This window comes from Aphelocoma coerulescens, chromosome 4 (assembly GCF_041296385.1).
Source record: "Aphelocoma coerulescens isolate FSJ_1873_10779 chromosome 4, UR_Acoe_1.0, whole genome shotgun sequence".
NCBI classification, from domain to species: Eukaryota; Metazoa; Chordata; class Aves; order Passeriformes; family Corvidae; genus Aphelocoma; species Aphelocoma coerulescens.
In genome coordinates this window covers 39521415-39547946 of record NC_091017.1, presented here as the reverse complement: position 1 = coordinate 39547946, position 26532 = coordinate 39521415, and the positions used below count along the sequence as shown (strand labels likewise).

At 38.3% G+C, this 26532-nt stretch overlaps 1 protein-coding gene across 5 annotated transcripts in view; it reads right to left on the bottom strand.

The window, feature by feature from the left end:
* The window catches only part of TLL1 (tolloid like 1), a 262440-nt gene extending 235908 nt beyond the window's left edge, over window positions 1-26532 (bottom strand). For all 5 annotated transcript variants that reach the window (XM_069013647.1, XM_069013646.1, XM_069013653.1 and 2 more), the window contains exons 1-2: window positions 26309-26532; window positions 25753-25792 (exon numbers count right to left, since the gene is read on the bottom strand). The gene's annotated coding sequence lies outside the window, so the exon portion shown is untranslated. The remainder of the gene's footprint in view (window positions 1-25752; window positions 25793-26308) is intronic.

Genomic DNA, 26532 nt, shown 5'->3' with positions numbered 1-26532 from the left:
AATATAATTATGCATTAAAAACCCCAACTGTTTTCTGTATTTCAGGCATCACATACTGTGACATTGTCTTATACTCTTTTTGTGGAAAGCTTCCCTATAGATCCACAAAAACATTAGTAAACCATTTATTTTATAACCTGCAATGTTTTAGGGGTTGTGTGGGTGTGGGGCTTTTTTCACATCCCGCTTGTTTCGTGGAAATTTCCATTAGTCCTGAAATAGTGTTTTGTTTTGTACAGTCCAACAGTCATTGCACTTGGCAGGTCTTTAATGACCTTGCTGTTGATACTTTGAAGACCATCCAATGACTTTTGCAGAGTGTCTCTGTATCCCAGAGGCAATGGGATACAGCACCCTCTCTGTGGGGTGCTCTGATAGTACTGTACCCTCCTCACTCCTTGATACAGCAGCACCAAGCAGAGCAGAGTCTTATGCCAGATTCTCTTTCTCTTAGTTTTACTTATTCTATAAATAAACAAGACAAGACAGAATCAAGCTCTTTAAAAGACCAGTTAAGAAAACATAAAATAGTAATTGGAAGATAGAGGTTATGAAGTTAAACTGAAGTTCTCCTAGATTGCATTTGCCAATCTGATAAACCGACATGGTTCCTCCCCTGCCACCAACGAATGTGAAAATAATGTCTGCAGAGAACAATTTTTCTTGCTGTGATGAGAAAACTGATCAGCAAGTGCCCAGTAAAATTAAGAACACAAGTGAGATTTTTCAAGAAATAAGTAAATAAAGCAATAGAGAGGATATGAAGTTGCTGACACTGAACTTTTTCATCCAGCACTCCTTTTGATTGAGCCAAAAAGCTATTTGTGGAAAAATAATAAATGCATAAAGCCAAGTAATAAGTGTCATGTCATGATGCTGTTACATTGCTTTCTTGTGTGAAGCAAAATTCTTTGCAAATGTTAGCTATAGTTCAGGAATCCTTTACAAAAATTTTACTTTTAAACAAACTCTAGGGAGGGAAGAATACTATGACATGGAAGTAAAACAATAAAAGGTGACTCAGCAAGCCAGTGAAGTGTCTGGTCACCCAGTCAGTGCCCCTGGTCCGGAATTACACAGTGGTTTCCCCAAGATATCTCAGAGTGATATCAACAGGAGTATCAAAAAGGAAAAAAACTAAAAGTAGTCTCTCAGTCCTCATTTCTACCAAGCTTCTCCACTTTGGCATTCTGCAGAGGACTTTGGCAATGCTCATTTTAACAATTCTTACATATTCACATTCCCCCTTCTCTATTTTCCATCTGTACCACCTTCAACGTTCAGAGTCAATACTGAGGACTCACAGAGGAGCTGGGAAAGAAATCTTCAGGGGTATTGCCAGCAGCTCTTCAGATGGATGTTAACACAGTACTTGCAAAACTGAACGTAATGGAGATTTAAAAAAGATAGAAACGGTGAAATTAATTTAACGTGTAGTAAAAAATAAACCATTCACATTTTCCAACAGAACTTCATTTGTCCTACGACAGATTTGTGATTGGATGTTCTGAAAGTGGAATAGCTTGCTGCTAAAACAGGGGAGTTAGGACACCGGTCATCATGGCAGCAGTTTCCATGGCAGCAGTCACCGTGCCACTTAGCACGGAGCCAGCGCCGTCTGGGAGAGCATGCTGTGTGCTGCACGGCACTGGCTGGCTCAGAGCTTCACACCTCATTCTTCCATCCTTGCACAAAAGAAGGTGCTTTAAATGAATTAGGAGCTGTGCACCAGCCGGCCAGACTGAACCCACAGCCGTGACAGAGAACTGAAAACTGCACATGGTATGTGCCCAGTTTTGTGACTACCTGATTCAGCCTACACACGGGAGGTCTGTACACTGGACAGAGGACCTGCCGTGGAGCTATGTGGGTTTGGGATGCTTATAGTGGCCGGTCAACACAGTCCAGCTCATCTACTCCCAAGTACAAACCAAAATGCAGTGGGAGGATTACCAGAAGATTCCCTTTGAGAGGATATGCTTGATCCAAACAAAAAATATAGTACAAGCACATCATTAGATCCAGAGAAGTTGGAGATTAAATTGCATTAAATCGTATGAACTAGCATATTGGAAACATTGGGAAGAAATCCCAAAACTCTGTGATGGCAACATTTTACAATCAATTTAAGGTAATAAAAACTGTGGTGACTTTACAGCGTAAGCATAGTGAGGCAAACAAATGCTTTAAGGGCTGTCAGATGCACTTTATACTCTTTCCAGTTTCAGATTCTCCTGAGCTGGGTGCCTAAAGGAGACAAATAATTTTGCTGCTACAAACTTTTGATGAAACTTTGTCCCTGCACTCCAAATTAACTAACAAGATACACACCCTGTGATTACAAGTCTTCTTACTGGAATGACTCGCACCACAGTTCTTCCAAGCCTATTACCCCCACAGTGTGTGACAAAGAGTCAGATAAAAATAGAACAACTTTTCTGTATTCCTTTACATGTAATTTCTTGGGTTTTTTAGGGATCAGTGTAAACTTGGGTGTGTCTGAAAATTTAATTCTGGAGGAGAGAGGTCAAGATAGGAAGATAGAAACAAATTCTCAGTGCACACATACTCTGGTATTTACGATCTATGTCAGTGCCTTCACCAGAACCATTTGACTGCAGACAGACATTGCACAGCATTAAAAATTATGCCAGTGATGGAAAATCACTAGAAGCTAATCATCTTTTAGAGTAGGTGGAAACTCCTACATCTGAACTGCATTAAGTAGGATGAGATGGACCTCCACAATCTGCTCAAGTCTAGTCCTTGGGAACTCTCTTCTATCCCCTTTTATAGGAGCTGAAAATTGATGGGCCAAGGGACACAAGCAGAAACAGTTCTCTACTTTCATTAAGATTTTAAAGAATGTCTGCTAGATTTTTTAAAAGAAAAATAAAAAACCCCCACCAACAAATAAAAAACAACCCCACAACAACACCCACAAACCAACAACTAATCATCACATTTAGATTAGGAAACATTGAAATGAATGTTTATAGTTTATTAACTGCTACAAGGACATAGCTTGCTATTTATGAAGTACCAGATTTGTACAAATACAGAGATTTGGCACTCATGAGGAGCAATCATTTCCCTTTTCTTCCCATTTCCAGTCCTGACACGTTGAGGTGCTGAATGTTCAGGCATCTTGTGGAAAGCTTGAACTAACTTTCACAATTAGATTCTTCCAGGATCAGACTGAATGGAAGTTGCCAGGTAATCTTCCTATCTTACCCTCTTTACCCTCTGTAATTACTATGAAGCTGCAGGGCTGCTCCACAGAGCCTGTTTCACCTCAGCAGCCACACACCAGGTCCCTCCTACCAAAACTTACAATGTAAGCTTGGGCTCTGCCAGTGCCACCTGCCTACTACACTCTGCTGGTCTCACAGCCCGTGGACTAGGAGCCCTTCTCAACAGCCAGACATCTCCACTCTTCTTCCTCTCTGGACAGTGGAAAGAAAAAGGCAGCACTGTCCCACTAAATACGTCAACAGACGTTGAGGTAGGGCTTCAGATCCCTCCCACTGCAGGTTATGGGAGTAGGTATTTAAATGGACATTAAATAAATAAGTAAATAGTCTCACTAAAGCACTGCAGAAAGCCTGCTGGTTATTTTTGCTTCTTTAAAGCTTACTTTTAAGTTAAGGGAGAGCTCTCCAGGCTTTATTATTCCCTGCCCCAGAACAACCAGTGTGGGGAAATCAGCTTTCCTGTCAGAAAGGAACAAAAAACCTTTAGGACAAAGAAGACAATGGGAAAATATACTACAAAGAAATATATGTGATGTTTCCTATAATCCCTAGGAAACAAAAAATGACAGTATCAAGTCAGATAGTGACTTCTCTTTGTGAAGTAGCGCCCTTTAGCATCAAGGGGCAAAAGTGCTTGATTTGAGTTGAGATTTAGAAAGGGAGGCAGAGTCTGTTGTGTGAGGGGAAAAGAATCATCCTGGCTTCTTTAAAGGCCATCCTTACTGAGCTTTTTATCAACAGACTACATTCTAAAAATAATGCAGCACATAGGATCGCTATTAGAGAAAGGTGGAAAATAACCCTGACATTCACATATCCTGCTCAGAAAGTCATTCCTAGATGCACTTAATTTATTGTGTCATTGGACACACTGAGGTCTTTTAATTAATCCGCAAAACACAGAGAATGTGATAGTAGTTATCAACAATCTGCATGACTTCAGTCCTGGGCTGTTTTGGTTTCGATTTTTTTATTTTTATTAATTACATAGACATCTTTAAATAAAATCAAATCCAAAAGATGTGGAAAGATATGGCAAAGAGTGACTTTTCCTCTCAGGCACAGATATTTTCTTAGATACAACAAATTACTGATGACCTGAAATTTTTAGTTTAAAAGCTCCACAACTTCAGATTCCACCTGTTTCATTTGGAGTTTGCAATACATACTTTTACAAATCCAAAGTAGGCAGACAACTACACAGATTTGCTTGTGAGAATGGGAGAAAAACCCATACATATCAGCTACAAAAAACGTGGACTAAAATCAATTCCAGAACAGCTAGTCACAGACACCTCAAACACTGTCTTCACTAAAGTTTTACTTCGCTTTAATATATATATATATGTATGCATTTATATTGAGCTGTAAATAGAAACCATTCTGGCAACATGCTGTGAAATGGATTCTTAGATTTCAGAAGATAAGGCTGATCATTCAGTTAAATTGTTTGGGAAATGCAGGGATATTGTACCAGTTTTACTTGAAAACCATGATTAATGATATATTAGATTCTCAAACTGGACATCTAGGTTGACTCTTAAGGGGGAGGTACTTATAGGATGTTTTCAAGCACAGTATTAAAATAATTTTCTGATTATACTTTTGTTAGGATCTATTTTTCTTTTTTATCTTTTCAAGATCAAACTCACAGTTGGTTGTTGGGGTCTTTTTGTTTTTCTTTTGGTTTTTTCTTGCAAATAGGGCACAGTTTTAAATAATACAGCTTTATAGGTGAAAAACAGACCTGCAATATGCTTTAGGCTAAAATGTGGTTTGCTTTGCATTATTAAGTTCTAGTTATAACAAAGGTGGCTTTAAAGGGTTGCTTGCCCTGAATGTGGGAAGCTCTGCCAAAAGTTAAAATAAATTTTTGTTGTAATACCCAGTTCCTGCTGTGAAGGATCTACAAAACACACTGTGCAGAACTGACATAGATGAAATCTCTCTGAAAAAGCATTTGCTAGCTCAGCCAATGAGCCCTTCATGTTCCATGAGCTTCAAATGTTCTAAATACAGAATTTTCCTTCACTACTCTTGATCTCCAGAGCAATTTATCCAAGGAGACTGTAGCAGAGGAGCTAAATCTTGAGAAGAGTATCTTTTTTATCACCTCTCTCACTTTTAGAAGTCAGTTTGTTAAAGACTTTTTTTTTAATACACAGTCACAGAGAAACAACATTTGAATGCAAAAATAATTCCAATGCTGAATGGCAAATTGCCCATAAATGCAAGTGAAAAATAGACAAGGTCCTGCAAGTAGTTTCCATGGAATCAGTGAAAACTACTGATGTAGAAAATAAAATTCTGTTCCAAAAAGCAAAGTCATTTTACCCAAGGGCATTGAAGACTTTGCTCATGCCAAAGAGCATCAGGAGGTGGTGACCACACCATTCTAGGAAGTCCTGAGTAAGGACACAGCATCAAGTGGTAAGACTGGGGGCGGTAAAAATGGTTGAGGTTGTATTGGCTTTTACATCCCATGAATCACCAAGGAGCTGATTTGTTATCAGCAAAAACAGCCTCTGTCCCTAAGAGAGGGGAATGATACAGGAAGCATATGCTCCAGGCTATTTATGAGGATGTTGCCAGAAACGGGTGTAACGTTTCGAACATGATGACCTGCACTTTTAGATGATAATTGTATGTGAAGTCATAAACTAGGCAGAAGGGACATATAAGAGGGACATGGAAAGGAAATATAATTAAAACCATTAATATGTGATAGTTTCCAATCCATTATTTTCTGAGGAAAATAATAAAATAGCATAGTGCAGAGCTCTTGGACTCCACCTTTTAGTTCCTTTAGTCAGGAACAACTATATTCAGCTCAAGATTCTGTTTTATCTGTGGTAATGACAAACATCTCCTCTAGCAGCAGAGTTATTTGCTCCTAGACATAGCTGTGTATCCGTGGCAATGATTAGGGAATGACTGGGATACAAGAACTGCACTGGTGGGTTCTGTGTCAAAAAGGGCAGCCAATGCTTGCTTTATGACACCCAGGGACTGTACATCCATTTCTAGGATCACTCAGAACAAACTGTCAGTGAATTGGTGCCAATTTCTCCATAACTTAGAGAATGAGCTTCAATAACTTGAGAATGAGCAGATGTAAGGTGGCTGAAATGCAACACCATTTAAGACTCAGCTCACATTCTCCTCAGTTATATCAGACATACAAAAATATTTCAGTACAATATTCACTACCAATTTCCTTTGTCTTTACTCTGATACATGCCAGATCTACTTCTACCACTGCCCCAGGGGTCACTAGAGCTCTGGGTATTCAACACCCATGACTACAGCTTCTCCAGGGTTATTTTCTGTATTACCCTTCTATCTATATCCAAGTAATAGAACTGACTATTGTATTAGATAGAGTTTCTAATGACAGATGGGCTTCAACATCCAAATGCTAACATTTAGGTCTGTTCAGAAAACATTATTTTTTTATTTGTCTTGCAGATCAGCAGTAAGCACAATGTAAAACAAAATAATAAAAAAAGTTGGACAGAAAAACCTGAAAGAGTTTAATCTATGAAAGAATGAGAAACATTTTAATAAACCAATAGAGATTTCTGGATGACTGTGTCACAATTAAAATGCTCATTAGAGAGACCTGAAATTCTCATTCATACAACTTTCCATATAAAACTCTTACCTACTAAAATTGCCTTGATGTACCAGTAAAAAAATCCAAAAGCTGTTACACAGCAGAAATGGCTGTGTGTTTTTTAACCAGATTGGATGATCAGCTGTCACTGCTGTCTGATCATACAGACTTCTGCATAGGAAAGCAGTTTTTCTTTGCCCAAATGCATTAAGCTAGAATTTCAGACATAAAAAAAACAAATAGCATTGATGTGGTGTTTAGCAAGGGGGAGTTCTTTGTTAACACCTTCATTCCCGTTACTTACTATGCAAGAAACAGATGGAATTCAATTTTTTGCCCAACTGCTATGTATGATGAATATCTTTTCAGTCAATGCTGAGGAAGTACAAGGGTGTGACAAAACAGTCTGAGGACCAAAATATAAAATATAACATGCAGGATAAATACAACTGTCTCCTGATTTGTTGACTCCCCCATGATTTCTTCACACATAGTAGGTCACCGGCTTGCAAAAACCTAGTTTTAGACCTTTACTGCTATAGGTGTTCTGGCATAATAATTTCAATCCAATTAAAAGCCTGAATTCAAAGCCACTAAAATCAATCAGCACATCTCCTTTGATTTAAAAGATTTTATTTGCCCCAAGAAATCTGATCTTCAGGTCTTTGTTTTTAACATCTCATGGATGGTCGTTGTTTTTAACTTCAGTTTCCTTGCCCTTTATACTGTTTTCCCACAATCAGTTTTTCTTCCAAGCCTTTCCTCTAACTGAAGATACAAGCTTTCTCGTTTACTTCTAATGGTTGAAACTTGCCCCTCATCGTTAATATATATATATTTTTTTTGTGGGGGGTGGTGAGGTGGTATTGTAGCTTCTGGTATTGTCTAAGTAGTTGCAACACCACTGGATGCTTTTCATATTATCTGTGAAAACCATTTGCATTAAATATGGTTTATGTTTTCAGTCATTTAAAAGGGGAGGTGGACAGAATAAGCTAAAAAATATGTTCATAGTCTGTTTTTCTCAATGCTGAATCTTTCTCTGAAGCCACTTGGAAGTTTGCCACTGATTTAAATAGGAGACTGACAGGGCTCTAAATTCACTTTTCTGAGATGTGCCCCCATTTTTTAAACATCACCCTGATTATTTTCCAACATTCTCTTCTTCCATTCTAGAATAGAACATAAATCAGAGAACTTTCTCTTTGTTGTTTGTCCCATGTTTTCCTGGAAAATTCATAATGGGGATTTAAAGGAAGAAGATCAGCAATACATGCAAGATGTGTATACACATTTTTCTTTTGAACTCGCATCTAAGGTGGTCTTCAGTGCTCTATGATTTTTCCTATTGTATGCACAGTGACTCATTTGGACTTTGGCTCTGTTCAGTATTTTCCTGCTGTTTGAAATTAAAAAGAAGTGAGTGTGAAGAGGCTGATACAGACTGGCTCCATCTGCACTTCCTCACTGGCTCCCAGGCTGTCAGAAAAGTCAAGGGCGGCTATGGTCCCCTTGTTCCAGCACCACTTAGCCTTAACAGGGCATTGTTCCTAAACACTATTATTGTTTCAGGTTGTCACTTAAAGGAGATGTTACATGTACAGTTACTTCAGAAATGATGGGCTGTTCTGCCCTCAGAAGCCATGTTTATAGCTTTACCCTTTGCAGAGGATGGCCGGCTGCCACTGCTGCTGGCTGCACTTTGGAGGATAGCTGCAAAAAGCTCTTCTTTGACCTAGTGGCTTTTAAAGTTTGTATTTCCCCTCATGCTCCATGCTAAGCTGTGAAGTCTGCACAGCCATCTCCACCATTATAAAGAGGAATGCTGAGTTCCTTTATAAATTAAAGGATGTTTCATAGCTGAGGTTTAGAGGAGACAGGAGCGGAAATTTCTGTGAAGCTACAGCAGGGTTTCCATCAGGAGTGGACAATGAGAGCAAAAAGATTTTTGTCAAATTGCTGTATAAATCATTAGTTAATTATATGCCTTAATCATCTGCATATTGTAGGAAACAGCCGTGCTGCAAATCAGATCCACTCAGCCAGCTCACAGACTGGCACAGAACTGAGAACTAAATGTATGGGTAGTTCATAATCATAATAATCTCTTTAATCTGGTGGCATTGCTGCACATAATGATATTCTGAAAGCAAATCTGATGCAACTTTAATAACACTAGGGAAAACAAAATACAGATGTTGCTAAAGTAAAGGAATTTACAAACAAATGTACAGAACATTAAAAAGTAAGATTAAAAAGAATTTACCATCTGCACTAACCTAAAAGAGTAATAAATCTGACAACCTGAGCCAAACATTTAAAATGCATTTGAATATTTTCAGAACTGCTGTGCTGTTATGAAAAACAAAAAATGTTGAACTATCATATATTCATCAACCTCTCTCATTATTTAAAGCTCTCACCACACTTGGCTCACAGGTGCCAGACCACAGCACAAGCCAGCAGTTGGAGTCCTTCACCCAAGGACTTTCAGCTGCTGTGGAGGACCCATTACAGCAAATTTAGTTTTCTGACACTTACATTCATCCTCAGAGTAAAAAAAAAAAAAAAAAATATGCAAATTCATCCTACATGAAAGATAAAATAATAAAAAAGAATTAAATTCAATTCCTATTCTGGGAGATTCAAAGAATGCTCAAGGTACAACTTTATAAAGAAGTTTCATCTACAAATGTCCTCATCCAACATGTAGTGGGATCAGGGAGGATTCTTCCACTCAGGGACAGTCTTGTTCAGATTAAATCCCTGCTGTGCAAATCTCATGCAGGTCATTATCAGCCTTCTAACGATGCCATTTCTTTCCCTTTATTTCTGTTAAGCAAGTTGTTTCTACTCAGTAGGGCTGTGTAGCCTATTACATGATGGAGATATTAAATAAGGCTAAGAATTGTTTGCTCCCTACTGCAGGGGCTCTGTCACTACCAGCTACAAAAGGGTAATAATAAATAAGCAGTATCTGTGCACCACATTCAGTGAAAAAATCCAGCAAACATTTAATTTGAATTAACTCGTGTTCACAAAAAGTGGACCCCACTAAAAAGTGTGCAGCTGACCAACCTACCCATGCAACTGAGCAGTGCAAAGCTGTCAGTAAGACAAGAATAGGCAACAGATAAGAACAAAATTTTTTCCTTAAGTAACTACAAAACAAGCTTCTGGAACTGGACTAGTGACAAAAAGATAGAAAGCCAGCCCAGCCAGCTGCTGGTAACATCCATGTGACAGCAGGGCTGTATGACAGCTACTGTCTTCATCATCACTAGGATGACTCCACTTGTCCTTGCAGCAGTGGCAGTGGGCCCTCTCACGCTTGTTCTGCATTTCTGTCGTCCTCCTGCAAAATAGTGTGCTCCAGAGCTAAGGGGGAAAAAAGTGTATGAACACATTCACTATGGTGTTTTTCCTTGGACCAGGTTTCACAAGCTCAAAAAGAGATGGATTTATGGTTCCTAAACTGTTAAGGCCCCCTCTGTTGCACTCAAATCCAATAAACAGAGGAAGACGTGTTGTATAATATGAAGAAGATGGAACATTGGCTTTCCAGAAGTAGAAGTATTCTGCACTTGGAGCAATTTCCAGGACCCTGTAGCACTGCAAACATAGAGTTACTATGCCCAAAAGCCTTCTGTTCTCAGTTGCACTTGTCAACCTGATCCAGGTAATACTCTGGTCTATGCAGAAGCTGTCAGTTTTCTTTACTGAACTACCCATTTCCATCTTTCTCCACTTTTACTGTGGCTCAAGAAGTTTCTTTGTGTTTCATGACTGCCATATCTGCTCATTTTTCATCATCTATTTAGATGCTTAATGTTTTATGGGAGGAAGCATCTGTTTGCTGCGAAGAATAGCTAAAGAAACAGGCATCCCATCACTAACAGATATCTGATTGTTACTATTCTTTAGAAAGACGAAGTCTTGCTTTTAAAAAACTGGCTTTTATTTTGGTTTGTGTTGCTTTTGTGTTTTATTTTAAAGATCTCTCGTGAGAAAAACAGCACACCTTTACACAATGGTAGTAGAAAAGAAGCTTCTTTACCTTCTTCAAAAGCACATTTATATTCTTACACCGCTGTATATTACATATTTAATATTCAGCAGGTGACAGGAATCCAAGATCAACACTGAAAATTGAACTGCTTTCTGAACCCTTCTTCTTGCTTAAATGTCTTTGCATCATGTCTTAGAATCAAGAAAGTCTGATGAATACTTTTCAGTTATGAAGAGGCACTATATTCCTGAGGAAGTCAGGGTTTCTTGTCTGAGTAAAGTAACTGGTAATGAGCAATAGGACAGATATCTGAATAGGAAGTGATTAGAAGACTAGTAGCAAGAAGAAAAAAAAGAAAGGAAAATAGGAAATATGGGGCAGGAGGGGAAAGGAAATATGTATTCTGGTCCAAGCAACATGTTCCTGCAAATTTACACAGTCTAGCTGATTCACTAGAATTAGATTAACACAACATTGCTCATTTCCAAGTGCAAAGTCTGCGTGCAGAAAATGCTTAATGACAATACTAAGAGGAAACTTGCTGAAGCAGTAAGACACAGATGGCCAGAATAAAGTACTGAAACACCACAGGAGTCAAGTTGTGCTGGGGCTGAGATGAGATTTCCCTGTGCACTGATCTGCTCTGTAGAGGACAAAGAGTGACTGTGCCTACTCTGGATAAAAAAGGAAACATTAGAACAGCTATGTGCAGCAGATTTAGGGATGGAGAAGTGCCAGAAGAAGTTTCAAAATTTGTTTCTCTTGCCAATAATGAGTAAGCAGATTGAACATTTTAACATATAGATAGCATCCAACATGTAGGTAAAAGAAGAACGTAAAAAAACCCTTAATCCCTGTATCAAAGACCCTGGGGACAAGGAACACATCAATAAGCTATCAGGTATTGCAGGATTTATACTGTCAAACCTGTGGGCATTCTTTGCAAATTAATAGGATGTCCCTGTCAAGATGCAAAGATTTCTTTTGTTCTCACTTGATAAGAACAGGATTTAGGGATTGTTTTAAAATAACGAATATTGTGAAGGAAGGGTGGGGTTAAGCATTAGGGAAATCAAAATCATCTTCTTGGCTTTACTAGAAAAAAATTTGGATTACATTGGGGCAAGTCATTCAGTTTCAGTGGATTGGTTCTTCATGCATTTAATAATGAGATTAGAATAATACTACTTTCTCCCTTCTGCTTTTGTGTGACTTGTGTATTTTACTCCCTTGAAGACTGCATTTTCTGCTATACTGGCTTCTGCCAGCATAAAAGATTCTTCATCTAAACTCAAGACTTTAGGAATCATAATTCTAACAAGAGGCATGTTTGTAAACCTATCATTTGCCAGTAGACTAGTTGTACAGCAGAAGGAAAATAGCTCAGAGTTGAGCATAATTATAACACACACGGACTCATTTAACATTTTTATATGAACACTGCTATTTCCATACAGAACTATCTGCAATATCATTAAATAATGCCCTGCACGTAGATGTTACATGTTTATCCTTTCAGCAGGATGGAATGATGCATTGTAGGTAATATAAAGCAAAAATGTTTTGGATTATAGACATTCATACTAAAGATTTAAATAGTTCCCTGAAATCAAGGTTGATGAGCAAATTTGCCCTGCCATAAATCTTGAATACAAGGTACAATTACTACCACTTCAGAGCAACAGGTATCACCCTTTAATGTCATTTTAGGATATTGGATGCCTTTTTTCAACTCTGATCAGCGAAATAAGGTCTGAGGCAGGCAGAGAAGAAACAGCACACTTACTTTGAAATGGAGAAGTAGGGACAAGACAAAGTGTTTGAGCAGCACTTTCTAAACAGCAGACTGCTACATCTGCCATCAGCACATTTTCAAAAGTGTTCCTGAGCAAGGGAAGATAGTACATTGTCCCAAATTACTTACACACTTTATGTCAGAAGCACCTTAATCAAGCAGTTTTTAAACGAGTGGCATGTCAGTGTTTAACCTTTATATTTACTAAAGAGAGAGAGAAAACTACTTTGGTTCCACACATGTAGACAGCAATATCCAAGAGACATTCTAGAAGTTTCAAATGAGACAAACTTTCTGAAGCTTTCTTGTCAGTTTGGTCAAGAAGTTATTCAGAAATACTTTAAAGTGTTACTCAAAATCCCATTAAAGTCACTGCTCTACTACATTCGAAAGACTTCTCCCAACACTAAATTAAAACCTATATTTACATACCTATTCTGGGTGATGTAGATTAATGATATTTCACCACAGGAACTTTCATAAATTCTACAGCCCTACAGATTTAAATTGGACACAGTTAAAATGAAACATGGAATTAAACTCATAATCCATACATGATTGGATTTTTCAGAATTGCAGAATTTTTCAACTGTCTTATTCATCATGCTCAGCTTTCCAGTGCTAGACCACAGAATATGCTGGGGACAGTCAGCTTTGTAATCAAGCACCCAGACACACAATCCCAGACACTGACAATTCGTATGTGCCTTTAAGACCTGTGATTTAGGTCTCATTCAAATCCCACCAAAGTTCATAATCTGTCTTTTGTCAGTACTGGCATACACTCAGCTAGCTGAAGTCTCTGTCAGCATTAATGGGGTCAAGTGCTTAATAAATGTAACAGACAGAAAAGTAGCATTTAAGGAGATTTAAAGATGGATGTATCTATCTAAATTATAAACCTTTGTAGTTCATACTGAGCTGGAAAAAGAGAAAAGTTCTGAGAAATTAACGGAATAAGTAAACACCAAATAAGGTTTTCAATGGTGCAAAAATAATCATCTCTGTCAACAGATTTGTCCTTCAAGCTATTACTCTCCTCCAGTGCCCACTTTCTCACAAACTCAGTGCTCTGCTTGGCTACCAGAAGATCCTCCCATTCCCAGGGATCTTCATCTTCTTTGCAAATACAGCTTCAACAAGCTTCATGTGGATACTGTCTCTGCCCTTTGCTTTTCATTGCATACATAAATGGTTACATAAATACATGATCTCCCTATATGAAAATAGCCTATAAAATCTATACCTAATATGAGGCACTTTAAAAACATAAAGAATTTATGTGGACGGGCATGTAAAAGCCAGGGACAGAGCAAGACAGAAGTGTATGTGATTAACACATTATAAACATGATGATAACTGGAGAATTTTGAGTTTCAATATCTAAGCGGAAAGGTGCCAGTTTTTCAAATGCAGAGAAATAACTGGATAGTAATTATTATAATAAGACAAGCATATATAATCATTGATCCTGAACACATATTAATGCATAATATATGCACTTTTGTAATGATTAATAATGCAGTTTCCTTCCTCCTCAAGGTGGCTCAAGTCATTTTACTGCACTGCAAGTTCTAAGACAAAAAAATTAAATCATAGTTAACACTAAATAATCTCTACTGAAATGCTACTGGAAAGCCAAGGTCACCAAAACTGCAACCTTCAAATTCTTTTTATGGTGTTTATACATGAACCTTTCAACCGTGGTGGACCTCAGTAGAACCTGCTGCTTACCACAGCTGCTTCAGCCACCAAGTCCCTCCCAGAACTGCCAGAAATGAGGATCTGCACTATGATCAGTCTCAGAGATAACATATCACATCCGGCAGTAGGGGTGGTGAGAGCCCACTCTACCAGCAGAGATACTCTACTGCTAGCAGAGATAACAGATATTCTGCCTGATGCATGACCTGCAAACCAAGAACAGTCAAGAAAGCCCAGTTGCCATCTCTCTGATAAAGAAGAGGGAGGCCAGGGCTGCTGATACCGTCCCAGACGTCAGTGTTGGGCTGTGACAGCAACTGAGCTGCGTAGAAAGTTCTTCCCACATATATTCTGAAACAGGATTTATCTAGTACTAGGAAAAACTAGTATTTATATAAACTAAGATTTATCTAGTTGGCATTCACCAACTGCTCTGATGAAGAGCAAAGCCAAGTGCCAGAGACAGAAAGTTGCTGCCTGCAATAACAGTTAGAAATTTCAGCTGTATTAGTCCCTCTCAATGATTCATTCAGTAATGGTGCTGGATTCTCCCCTGCATACAAACATCCTGTAACTGACTTGGAACAAAAAGTTACTATGGCACAGATTATTTTTATTATAAGGCCCTTTTTTTAAGTCCAAACTATTAGGTACAGTCCATAAAAATAACTCTGGGAACTGCTGCTCAGAATTAAAAATCCATTCAATAAAAAATTCTTGTTTCCTATGTCTAAGCACTTTTCAAATATAATTATAAACAGTTCATAGTGCTGTGACTATGAACAATTGAATTTTAGAAGTAAACTAATCCAAGACCTTTTCTGGTTATGGATCACTGAATCCAGAATCATGCAATCTAATAAAGAAAATGGTATATACCACTGAATGTAACTATACCACATAATAACAAAGACCACACCACTTTCTCCACTATTCATAAAGCCTTCCTTTAAGTAGTCCCATATCTCAAGATAGCATCAAGCAACGTGTTTCATAACCTCTTAATCAGAACACTTTCTATTTCCACTTTTTCTGTGATTCAGATTTTTCTACTAAAAAAAAAAAAATAGAGTGATCATTTAAGTACAGATCAGGTTGGCTTCTTTTTAACCTGTTTTTGAGATTTCCTCCCTTCTGCATAATGTGCATAGCTTATTTACAGTCAGGTACTGTCAGACACAGCTCAGAGGCTAAAAATATCTTGAAGACATATTCACCAATATATGGCAAATTGAACAGCTTAAGACATGTTCTCTGATGGCTTTGAACAGACCGAGAGAACTGTGGTTTGAGCATGAAAACTGAAGTTATTCTCCTACTGAAATGATAACATTCAAAATAGATATCACATAGTGAACCCCACCAGTCTTGTTTAGATGTTCTTAAATCAATATTAAAAGACCATTTTTAGAGGAAAGAGAATTAACCAAATTTAAGGACACATAAATAGCTTGAAGAGACAAAATCAGAGTGTACATTTGTCTGATGACCTATTCTTCCCTAAGGAGGAATAAGAGACTACTGTCTCACATTCATCATTGCTAGAAGCATCTACACAGCATAATTCATAGTTTTCCTAAATCATCAGGGTCATCCAACAAATAACAGGCATATTGTTCTGAGCCACGGTAGCTCACAAGAGTTAACACTTGGACATTTACTTAGGTAGATGCAGAGGACAGAACAGGAGTTCTTTAAAGCAGTTCTACCTTTGTTTGTAGTTGCATTCCGTTGGTCAGTAAGATAGAATAAGATTATTATTATGAATAAATCACTGTTTTCTGTTGGCTGGCTCCTGAAAAGTTTGTATTGTTCAGTGTTGCTGTTCTCCAATATTTTCAGTACTGTTTTGCCCCTCTACAATCTCTCTCTTTTTTTTTTTCTGGACACCCTGGGAAATGTCTGGATTCTGCATGATTAAAGTTAATGGGAGCTTTGCCATCAGCTTCACTAAATGTGAGATAATGCTCTGTGCCAAATTCCATAAACCTTCTAGTAAGCCACAACACCTGTTTTCCTTCTCCTCCCATGCCCCATTTCTCTTCATTGCACATTTTTTCTCTGCTCTGACACTTATTAATCCATGCACTCTATCCAATCAATCACATTCATCTTTCTTCACCAGTTATGTTGTTGTAGTTCTGTGGCTGAAATTAACAGGGCAGTGTGAACTCACTTATAAAAGTGCTACTTTTCATATTGCCAAAATAATGTCAGTGTATCACAGAACACCAGTCTAAAATGGTATGCAATACCTTTTCATGCATCTTGATCTGATTTTAATTTAACTTTCAGTCCCACTTGGAAAATCACCACCCTATTTATTTCTAAAATGTTCTTATACCCAAGTGTTAAATCTTTTCCATTGTTCAGCTTGTTGAATTCCAGTCGCCCCTTCGTAGCAAATGTAATGAACATACTTTATTATTTCTGCCAAAATGTTTCAACATTTAAACTTTAGCAGTTCTTCATTCTTTGTGATAAAACCCTTCCTGGACTTTTTAGTTTAACTCCTCTTGAGCTTAATTAAAGACATATCTTCTAAAAACACCTATTGAGACAAGCAGAACAAGTGGAACTATCTTAGGAAAGCATAGAGCCTCAGCTTTAGAATAATAATGACCAAGCAGAGCAGAAGCAAAGACGATCATTTGGGAATGATCACTCGGGTCAACAGTCTCAAATACGGATTAATCACGGGGGAAAGGGACAAAAAAAAAAGCACTTTGGGAACAGTTGGTTTCTTATTGAAGCAAGACCTACTGCCCTGTCTCTTTAGCATATTCTCTCATTTGTTAAGACCTTTCATTAGCTGTGTGAATGTAATCCACTACTTCATCTCCAAAATGTGCGACAGACCAAGCAGCAGGTGAAGGGCATCCTTTATCCAGTTCTGTCTGACTCTGACTTTATTAGAGTGATACATCATTCAGGATTCAAATTAATGTCTATCCCAAGAGACGTATTGTATAGCTTGATACTTACTCTAAGTGTTCTTTGAATTTGCTGTCTACAGAAGCAAAGTGCAACACTATTATCAGAAAATTTACTTTCTCCTACTGGAGACTGCTCTGTGAAAGCCAGGCTTCTACACCTGGTAGTTTATAAGATGTAATTGTTTTGCCCTCCCATATTTTTTCTTGGGAAAAAATAAAGCCTGAGCAGAGCAAAATACTGTATGCTCATTCAAAATCTAGCTAAACACACATAGTTCAGAGTGCAACTGCTAAATGCCTATAGCTCACTCCCAGCTTTTATAAGAAGTTGTAACGCTGCCCAAAGGGAGGTAACAACATAAAATATTTCATAGTAGTACCATTGGAGCTGATTTTTACATCTTTATCATTAATTCTCAAATACAGAATCAATCAACTTAATCCAATCCAACATCAGTACCAGGTTGCTGGGGTGTCTGGTAAAGGAACCTGAACTGATGTGTCAGAGAAATCTCATTTCAACCTTGTTGCTTTCAGTGTACCATACTTAATTTTTAATCATTATTGCTTCTGCTTCTGAAGATAAGACTGAAGATTAAAAGAAGCAAAGTAGCTTTGAAACACTTGAATCAGAGCCCAAGGTTTAAACAGCAGTATCCATACAAATAGGAAACCAGGTAGGGAGATTCTTTTCAATTTCCAGCAGGTAGATGTAAAAGCAAAGTATGGAAGCACCTCCCTCAAATGCAGAAAAGAAAATTTCTGCCTGAGCAGCACAAGCACACTAGAAACAGAAAAGAGATACTAGTGCTTTCACAGCCATCCCCTCACCATTCACTGTCTTCCAGAGCTGCTGTTCATTCCCTAATGTCCAGATCGGGGCAAAATTCACTGCAGATGCCCTGATGTAACTACATGTGTTATTCTGTGGGCTTTTTTTTTTTTTTTAATTTCCTTCTTAGGACTTCTATTAGCAATTCTTCTTTTCAGTCCTCTCTTAGGACTTTATTCTTTTCAGTAACTAATATGCTTAAAATTGAATAGTAGTTTAAACCCTTGGGAAATTTAAAAGTATGTAAGTATGTTAGTAGTATTGAAGTTCTTTTATGGGTACAGAGAGTAGGAACCATGTTTTTACTGTATTGTTTCACCCAAATAATTCCTTTCTAGAAAAAAAATATATTTTTAGGTACTTCTTGCCCAATTTATAAGTCGGGGGGGTGGGGGAAATCAGTACTCCAAATGTTAAACAACTTTCTCAGCTTTTTTTTCCCCCTTTTTTTTTAAACAATTCAGAAAGATTCAGATTTAGATGTTTTTAACCATAGAATTACTTGCTTCAGAGTAGGTTTTAATCTGGGTCACCACGCTGCAAAATAGTACTTGGAATACTTCTTATCTAAGTTTCTTTCTATTTTGAAGGTTTGTTCTGTACAGCAATTAACATCAGTGTAATTGATATTCTGCCAACCCCTTAATCCACATTTGTGCACACACACACTATAAACCTGCGAGTTTATGGCAGTGCAATTTACTTCAGTGTCAACTGAATTGTATAAAACCCACTTGCACATCAATGGGATCACCCGTTGTGCATTGGTTTTGTGTAGACAGGGAGTAAATCACCTGATAATCTGATGGGGATGGATTGTGTAAATAGTGCCACAAAGAGCAAATGTGCATAGATAGGGCAATAAACTGGAATGATCGATGGGACAAGCACCATGGTAAGATCAAAGACAGGAGGCTGCAGCAAGCTTTTTAATCACTAGACCTTGCACTCCCATTAGCCACTTCCTGTAAATGCTCTCTCAGCACTCTGAATTGGAGGTTTTCCACTTTTTTTTGCCTTACACCATTCAAGTTCAGTAGGATACAGCCTCGAGCAGCACCAGAAAACAGTTGAAGTGCAAACAAGATCTCTCTGAAGATGTGTTTGCTTGAGTTAGGCAACTCTGCACTTCTTTACCTGGGGGCTATGCCACCCTGGCTTCCTCCCGAGTTTGTCTGCTGCAGAGTCCTCCACAGAAGTTATTAGCTAAAATTGTGACTGCATTCTTGGGAGATAGGGGCACCAGGAGCTGACACCTCCCCATCCCCAAACCCTCGATGCTGTACCATGCTTTGTCTCACAAACCAGCAGAGCAGTTTTGCCACAAGAGCTCAGCACACAGAATGAGCACAGGCTGCTCCTTCCCCATTTCACCGTCTTATCCAAGCTGTGCTTATACTGCTGCCTCTAATCTTGAATTTGTTGTTGGTCTAAGTTCCCAAGTTCTCTCTCCCTCTTGAAAAGCTGCTCTCCATCTTCCCTCCTCAGCTAGTACCTCCACCTCTGCTGTTCCCTTCCCAAATCTCCCCTAACTTTTATCCTTCTCACATAATAATCCATTGACAATTTAAATCCATATTTTCGGGGTTTTTTTTCCTCCCCCTTCAGTTTGCAATATCACTGCCTTATTACCCACCACCTTATCTTCCTAAACCCAAGCTCCCTTCCCAGGTGCCCTCCATTATTTCATCTTCCCCAGATATTTGTTTCTTTTCTCAACAGCAGTTGGCTGCAATAGCAACTGCTTCTTTCTCATCTAATTATTGCAATGAATCTGTACAAGATACCAGAACAGAGTTCTGAAATGCAATGAGAAATGTTTGAGTACTCACTGCTCTTTCTTCACCAGATTGAAAGTAGTTTAATTACCTGGAGATTTACAAATACTCGAATTATCAAATTATCTGCTCTTGTTCTCAAATTTTTCATAATCCTACAGCTGTTTCAGCTACCAGCAGACACAAAAGTGACTTTTTAGAGAGGCGAGAGAAAAAAAAAACAAGCAAGCAAGAAAAAACTGCTCTTTTCACCTAATTCATCCATATTACATCACAACTTGATCAACATTTAATATTTTATTGTTTATTTTTACCATCTCTAGTACTTTTTCTTTGCATTTTGATTTCCTTCCTTGAAAGAATTAGCAAGCATGCTGACTGTGCCTCTTCAGAAAAAGGCCAGTTTAGCTTTTGGTGCAGCGTAAGTACAAACATTGCTTAGGATGAGGGAGAGGGAATTCAGCATGCAACTTAGGCATGATGTGATTTCAATAACCTTTTGTTTTTATGTATCAGTCTAGTACATATACAAAAACATTAAAGAAATTTTATACCTTAGAAAACAGCCACATATTTGTATACTGAAGAAAAAGGAACGTATTTTCTCTGTGTTGGTGGGCAGTGGGGGTTTTTTTGTTTTGTCCTCTTCTCTCCAGTGTTTAAGGCATGAAGATCAAAGATTGTCAATGAGACTTTTAAGATAATCCTGAATGCCTTTTTCACTTTGAGAGCATAACCATTACCATCGGCTCAAAGAGGTGGGGTTTTTTTAAGAACCGTTTTGGAAAAAGCTTCAAAAAACCCCGTACTTCTTCACAGCCCACGTGGTATCCTCAGGCACATTTAATGGAAGTCTGGCTTCCAGATACCATAGCTTTTGATGAGCTCATTCACAAAGCAGGCTCTCTGAATAAGCCAAGACGTCAAGGCAAACGCAAATGTTTAAAGAAACAATTGCTCAACAAAGGGTTGCAAGGTATTTTCCAAAACACACAGGTCAAACTGGAAATGTGAACATGAAAATTATTGCTACTTAGAGTTTTTGGACATGTCTTGTTTTCAAGGTAATAGTCATATGGCTTTTCTCTTTGGGAATTTCAGTCAGCTGCTGTGTTCACTCAACTTAAGATCTTTGCAGAGCACCATAAGTACTGTGGGCATTTCTTGCTAAATTTGTCAAGATTATTTTTTAACTCACTCCACAGTTAATGCATTTTAACCTAGAAAACAAAGTCATACAGCAAAGCTGTCCAGTCTGAACATTGTAACTAGACAAAAGATGCAGATTTGCAGTGAGAATTATCTCTACAACTATTTTTGGTTTAGGAACTAGAACCTCATAATTAAATAAAAACCCTTACGGGGAAGGCTTTGAACTTAAAGGAAGGAAAATACATCACCAACCAACCCTAACACTTGAGGGGCCAGTGTAAATCCAGCCTAAACAGAAAACAAATACATGCTACTGCAGTCATCACCACAGTCTGAGTATCTAACTTATGACAGAGACAATTCACATCAGATTTGTTACGTTTCACATAACAAACTTTAAATAGCAACAAAACGAAAACGGAATTTCCACTAGAAATTGCAAAGCACTAAATGGGCTGAGAGTCTGTAAGTGCCACAGAGATGAGCTGACATTCCTCTGCAAAACAGTTATTTTAGCATTTCATTCATCCATGACTTATTAGATGCTTCTTAATTTTGATTTATCTTGGGAATTTTTGATCAAAGAGGGACACATAAAAGTTTTCATTTTTATCTCAATAACTCAGTAATTCTGGAATCAAATCAGTTTACCAGTGAAGCAATCTTCTTTCCCCCTCTTGCTTAAGAAAGCCACTTTGCAGAATAAGCTAGTAAGAACTGTGTAAATTACTTATATAGGAGACTTATGTCTTGAGGCTAAACCAATTACACAGACCTTTCACTCCTTACCTAATACACATTTTTTATATGTTAAAATAGAATAACATATGGAATGGCTTCTGCTCTTTTCCAACACCTGGGACTGTGCAGTAGCTTATAAAGCAAGGAAATGTATCCGATATAGAATATTCTGATGACATGAGATTATAGCTCCAAAATTATAGAGTGAAACAATCGGTTTACGCAGGTTGCCTTGTTTTTCTACACTCAAGTGAAGACTGCTGTTCACATGTGTGAAAAACTTAATTGTGTAAAATTAATCCCTTTAATATACTAATTTTCTGCTCTATATGCAGGTATGAAGACATCTTTTACCCAAGGCTGCTAACTTTATACCCCAAAGGAATCTCTCACTCAGAAAGCAAAAGGACAAACATCTTTGTGTCAAATCAAAATATAAATCAAATAACAGATGCTAAAATACATCCTCTAACCAGCTGTGGTCAAAGCAGAGATATTTTTAATATTTACATAATAGGCTTTAAAAATTAATATTTTTAACTTGCTGACAATATGACAGTAACAAAATGTCTCCAACGAAAGATGTGCGATGGTATGTGCAGCATTAGGAAGGGAGGAATTTATTCTGTGGTCCCTTCAGCAATCAAAAACACCAAAAGGATTTCACAGAGAATTTTCAACTGACTTTTATCTAAGGCCATACTAGAAGGCTAGGGAAGGCATTTTCCATAAATTAATGAATTAATTCAGTTTTCACTTTCGCTTTATCTTTCACCTTAAAAGAAAGCCCTGAAGCAAGCAATGCTGCAGCACAACACGAACTCATGTTGCTTTGTAACAGAGGTCCCTGTTCAAGGATTGGTCCAGTGTCAACCTCAACTGCAAGAGCAGGTGCTTGCTGGAAAAGAGGCTAAGGAAGGAAGCATGGCACAGGAGCTTTCATCATGTTAGACAACAAGAAGGAAGATGCTCCATCCCTGTTCATGGCCAGGCTGGATGTGGCTTTAAGCAACCTGGTCCAATGGAAGGTGTCTCTGCCCATGGCAGGAGGCTTGGAATGAGATGATGTTTAAGGCCCTTTCCAACCCATTGCATGATGGTATGGCAGGTACAGTCAGGATAAATACAAGACAACAATTAGTCATGCATGAAATGCAGCATTGTACATTTCTGTATTTTAATGTATGTGGTTACATTCATATGCTCTGTTGAGAAAACAATCAACTGAACTTGTGACAGGGTTAAAGCACAGGTATAAAGAAATAGTAATACCAAAGACATCCCAGGACTAAAAAAAAAATCTAAATATTTCTGTTAATTCCCTTTAAGCCAATATATAAGTTCCTGTTCCCTGTATGTTCTGTACAGTGAGACAGGAGCAAGGAAAATGTAGCTAAAAAAGCAGATGGGTGGATGGAACAGAAAGAATAAGCTGAGAGAGAGAGAGGGACTGGTCTAGTGGGGGAAACACTAGAAGAATTAATTGGGAGATAGAAAATGGAAATCTGAAAAACAAATTTGAGCAGCTCTTTGGGATATAGACTGATATTTGACAGGGTGGATTCTTGAGGGACATGTGGGATTACTGGTGGCTGCCTTCTCTTACTGCAGCTCTTCGTACACAGACACCACACTGAAGAAAACCACCTGGAGTGTCCCACTAATATTTCATTGACTGAAAGCAACATCAAGAATTTCACTAACTAAGCAGCATTTAACTCTGATGACACAACAAAGCTAGATACAAAGGGGATGAATTGAATCTAAATTTAGATTAGAAGTTCAACATGTTATAATTGCAGTATTAACTTTTTCTGTTATCATTCAAAAGCTGCAACACAATTTCCCTGTTTGAGTCTTAATGACAGCAGTGCAACAAAAGAATCAATCAGAATTTCTGCTATGAGCTCAGGAGAGTAGATCTCCCTTAAATTTTATTTAAATAGTATAAGAAACAAATAAATAGTAACAATTGAAAAAAAAACCAAAACAAAAACCAAATGAACAAACAAACAAAAAACCCCACAAAACAGTTGAGAAGAAGCTTCTCACTACAGTACAAAGCCTTACTGAGTATTCAGCACTGGTTCTAGATGAATGAGGCAATCACCTAAATATATGAAAAGCTAATGTACAGTACAGAACATGTTAAATCAAATATTATCATAGGTTTATCCATGCCTGGGCTAAATCCAGAAAGGCACAGCAAAGCCTGAGAAAGAGGTGAACCTGAGATATACATGCAAGAGGGCTTCCTTATGTCCCAGAAACATTACCAAGCTATTACACAGGCTTTTGTGCGTTGGAAAAAAAAAGAAAAAAAAAGAGGAAGTGAAAATGGAACATCTGCAATGTCTAAAGTATTCTAAAGGGAATATACGGGAAGGATGTTTCAAAGCTATTTGAGCTAGGGTCAAACAGGGATAGGAGATGCAAAACCTAACAAAGGTCAAACTACATACTAACAGAGTTTATATTCTGAAATAATTATTAAGCTCTGTGACAAATAAATACACTGTTCTGAAAATTATTAAACAAACAAGAACAAGCAAGAATCAAATTCAGCAGTCCTCTACTGATCGAAATTGCTCCTAGGTTTTACCCCGTGTTAGAATATTTGCTCACTGTAAAAGAGTTAAGGTAAAGCCATTACTTGGAAAGAGCTCGTAGTGCCTACCTGAAAGCACTTTTTGTTGCATTTGGGGGTAACCTCTTTATGCAGGTATTACATTGCCATCTAGTGTATGCAGTATATATTGTAATTCTGCTTCCTGGGCTTTACATCACATAAAGAAGCTGAATTTTCCCCTTAGTTGGCTTTCCTCAATGCATTTTCTCTTGAAGCGTAACAGATTTCCTCCAGGCTACTCAGTCCTAAGAATTGTGCAAGTGGTGTTACTGAGAGATTCAGCACCATAAAAAAGCACTACTCCAGAAGCAGCCATTTGCTGAACCTCGGTGTCTTTGGCAGGTACATCCACTGAAAGTTTTAGGAATTTCAACTGTTCTCATACAGCAACAGGTGCTTTGGATTCAATGGTCTTCCCCTGGAGATGACGTGGACTCTCATCCCTGACAGCAACACCACTACCCCACTCCGGGGAGGGGAACAGTGCCAGTCCTTCTGATGCCACTTTCAGTAACTAATTAAACTGTTAGCAAGACAAGGACAGTGCCTCAACTGCATGGCCAAGTCCTTGGATGGCAGGGAGGCAGAGTCCACTTTGTGCAGGTAAAAGACTGTTTCACTCCATAGTTGCAGGGTGTTCCTACCATGGACCCCAAGCCATGAGTCACTGCTCCAGGCAGACGCATGGGAGTTTCCCAATCCTGTTCTAAGAAAGTTTGGGAGACTGGTGTTTCCCACAGCTCACCGCTCTGTGTGAACTGTTAGCAGCTACATATCCCACCTTTGAGCACTATCCTTCCCTGCATTACTTGGTAATAGTCTCTGAATTCCCCAGCTGTGAACACTGCTGGAGGCACACAGCACACCCAAATTAAAACAGGAGACATTTAGGTGCTTGTAAAAGTGGAGCTTGGCCATCTTGAAGTCTTGCAACAAATGAGCACTGAGCAACGCCCACCACTTTGAACATTCCAGCCTCGGTCCAGTTTAAGAATCTGAGCTTTTAAACCCAGACCTCTGAAGCACATTTCCCCAGTGTTTATGGTAAGATTTATCTATTCTGGAAGAGCTCTTTCAAGACACAAACTGACCCAGGTCCACAATGCAAAGGTTAACTTATAAGACAGTGAAAGCTACAAAGGAAAACATAATTGCCCTGGCATAGTACATGAGAGGCCCTGGCCACCAGGTTCTCCACGAAGCCACTCTCACTGAGCACTCCTACCTTCCACCCATTCCTTCCTTGGCTACAGGGTGCTGCAGTGAATGCTGAGTGCAAAAGGAAAAAAAATGGTTTCACACTTACCCCATCTGCCAGTGCACCTGAGAGAGAAACAGGCTCTTCACTGGAAAGAAAGAACAGTAAAAAATCCTTACCATTACCAGAAGAGGAAGTGGCCTCTGCTTTCAAAATCCAGCTTCCATATTATGGAACTGAGAAAGCTCCTTTAAGCCCCAGTATCAGTTACAAATAGCAAGCTATACAAGAACTGGCTACAGCTGATTTTTTCAGTGTCTTGACATCTTAACAATATAGCAAGGACCTAATGTTATGCATAAATAAAGATATTTTAATGCATAATATTTTATGCATAAATAAACCAGATTTTACCTTCTTTTTTTGCTAGCTGTTGGGGCTTAAATTACTGGTTCTCCTTGTTAACACATTTGCTCACTTTACTGGTCTTGTCATATGATATTTTGCACTGGGTGTAGTAACAAAAAATGCATTTAATAGACTGTAGCCTTTTTTTTGGACACTGTTTTACCCACTTGTATTTGTTGTTACTATAATTAATATTCAAAATATATCCTTTATCAAATTCAGTTTTGTTTGTTATTGACCCACAGATATTACTTACATTGTGTTTCAGGATGTGAACACACATGGAGCCCATAAGCAGCTGGCCTAAGGGGTGGAGGTTGGCGAGCACCCTAATTAATTTCAGTCTAAAAGAGCCAAGTTAGCAAAACCCCACTGTTTAAGCTAACCAATGCCCTTTAAAATGAAATACTACACTGGCTCCGTCAGCAGATCGGTCCCTTCCAGCAGGGAGGGAGGTGAAGGACAATTAGGGCTGATAAT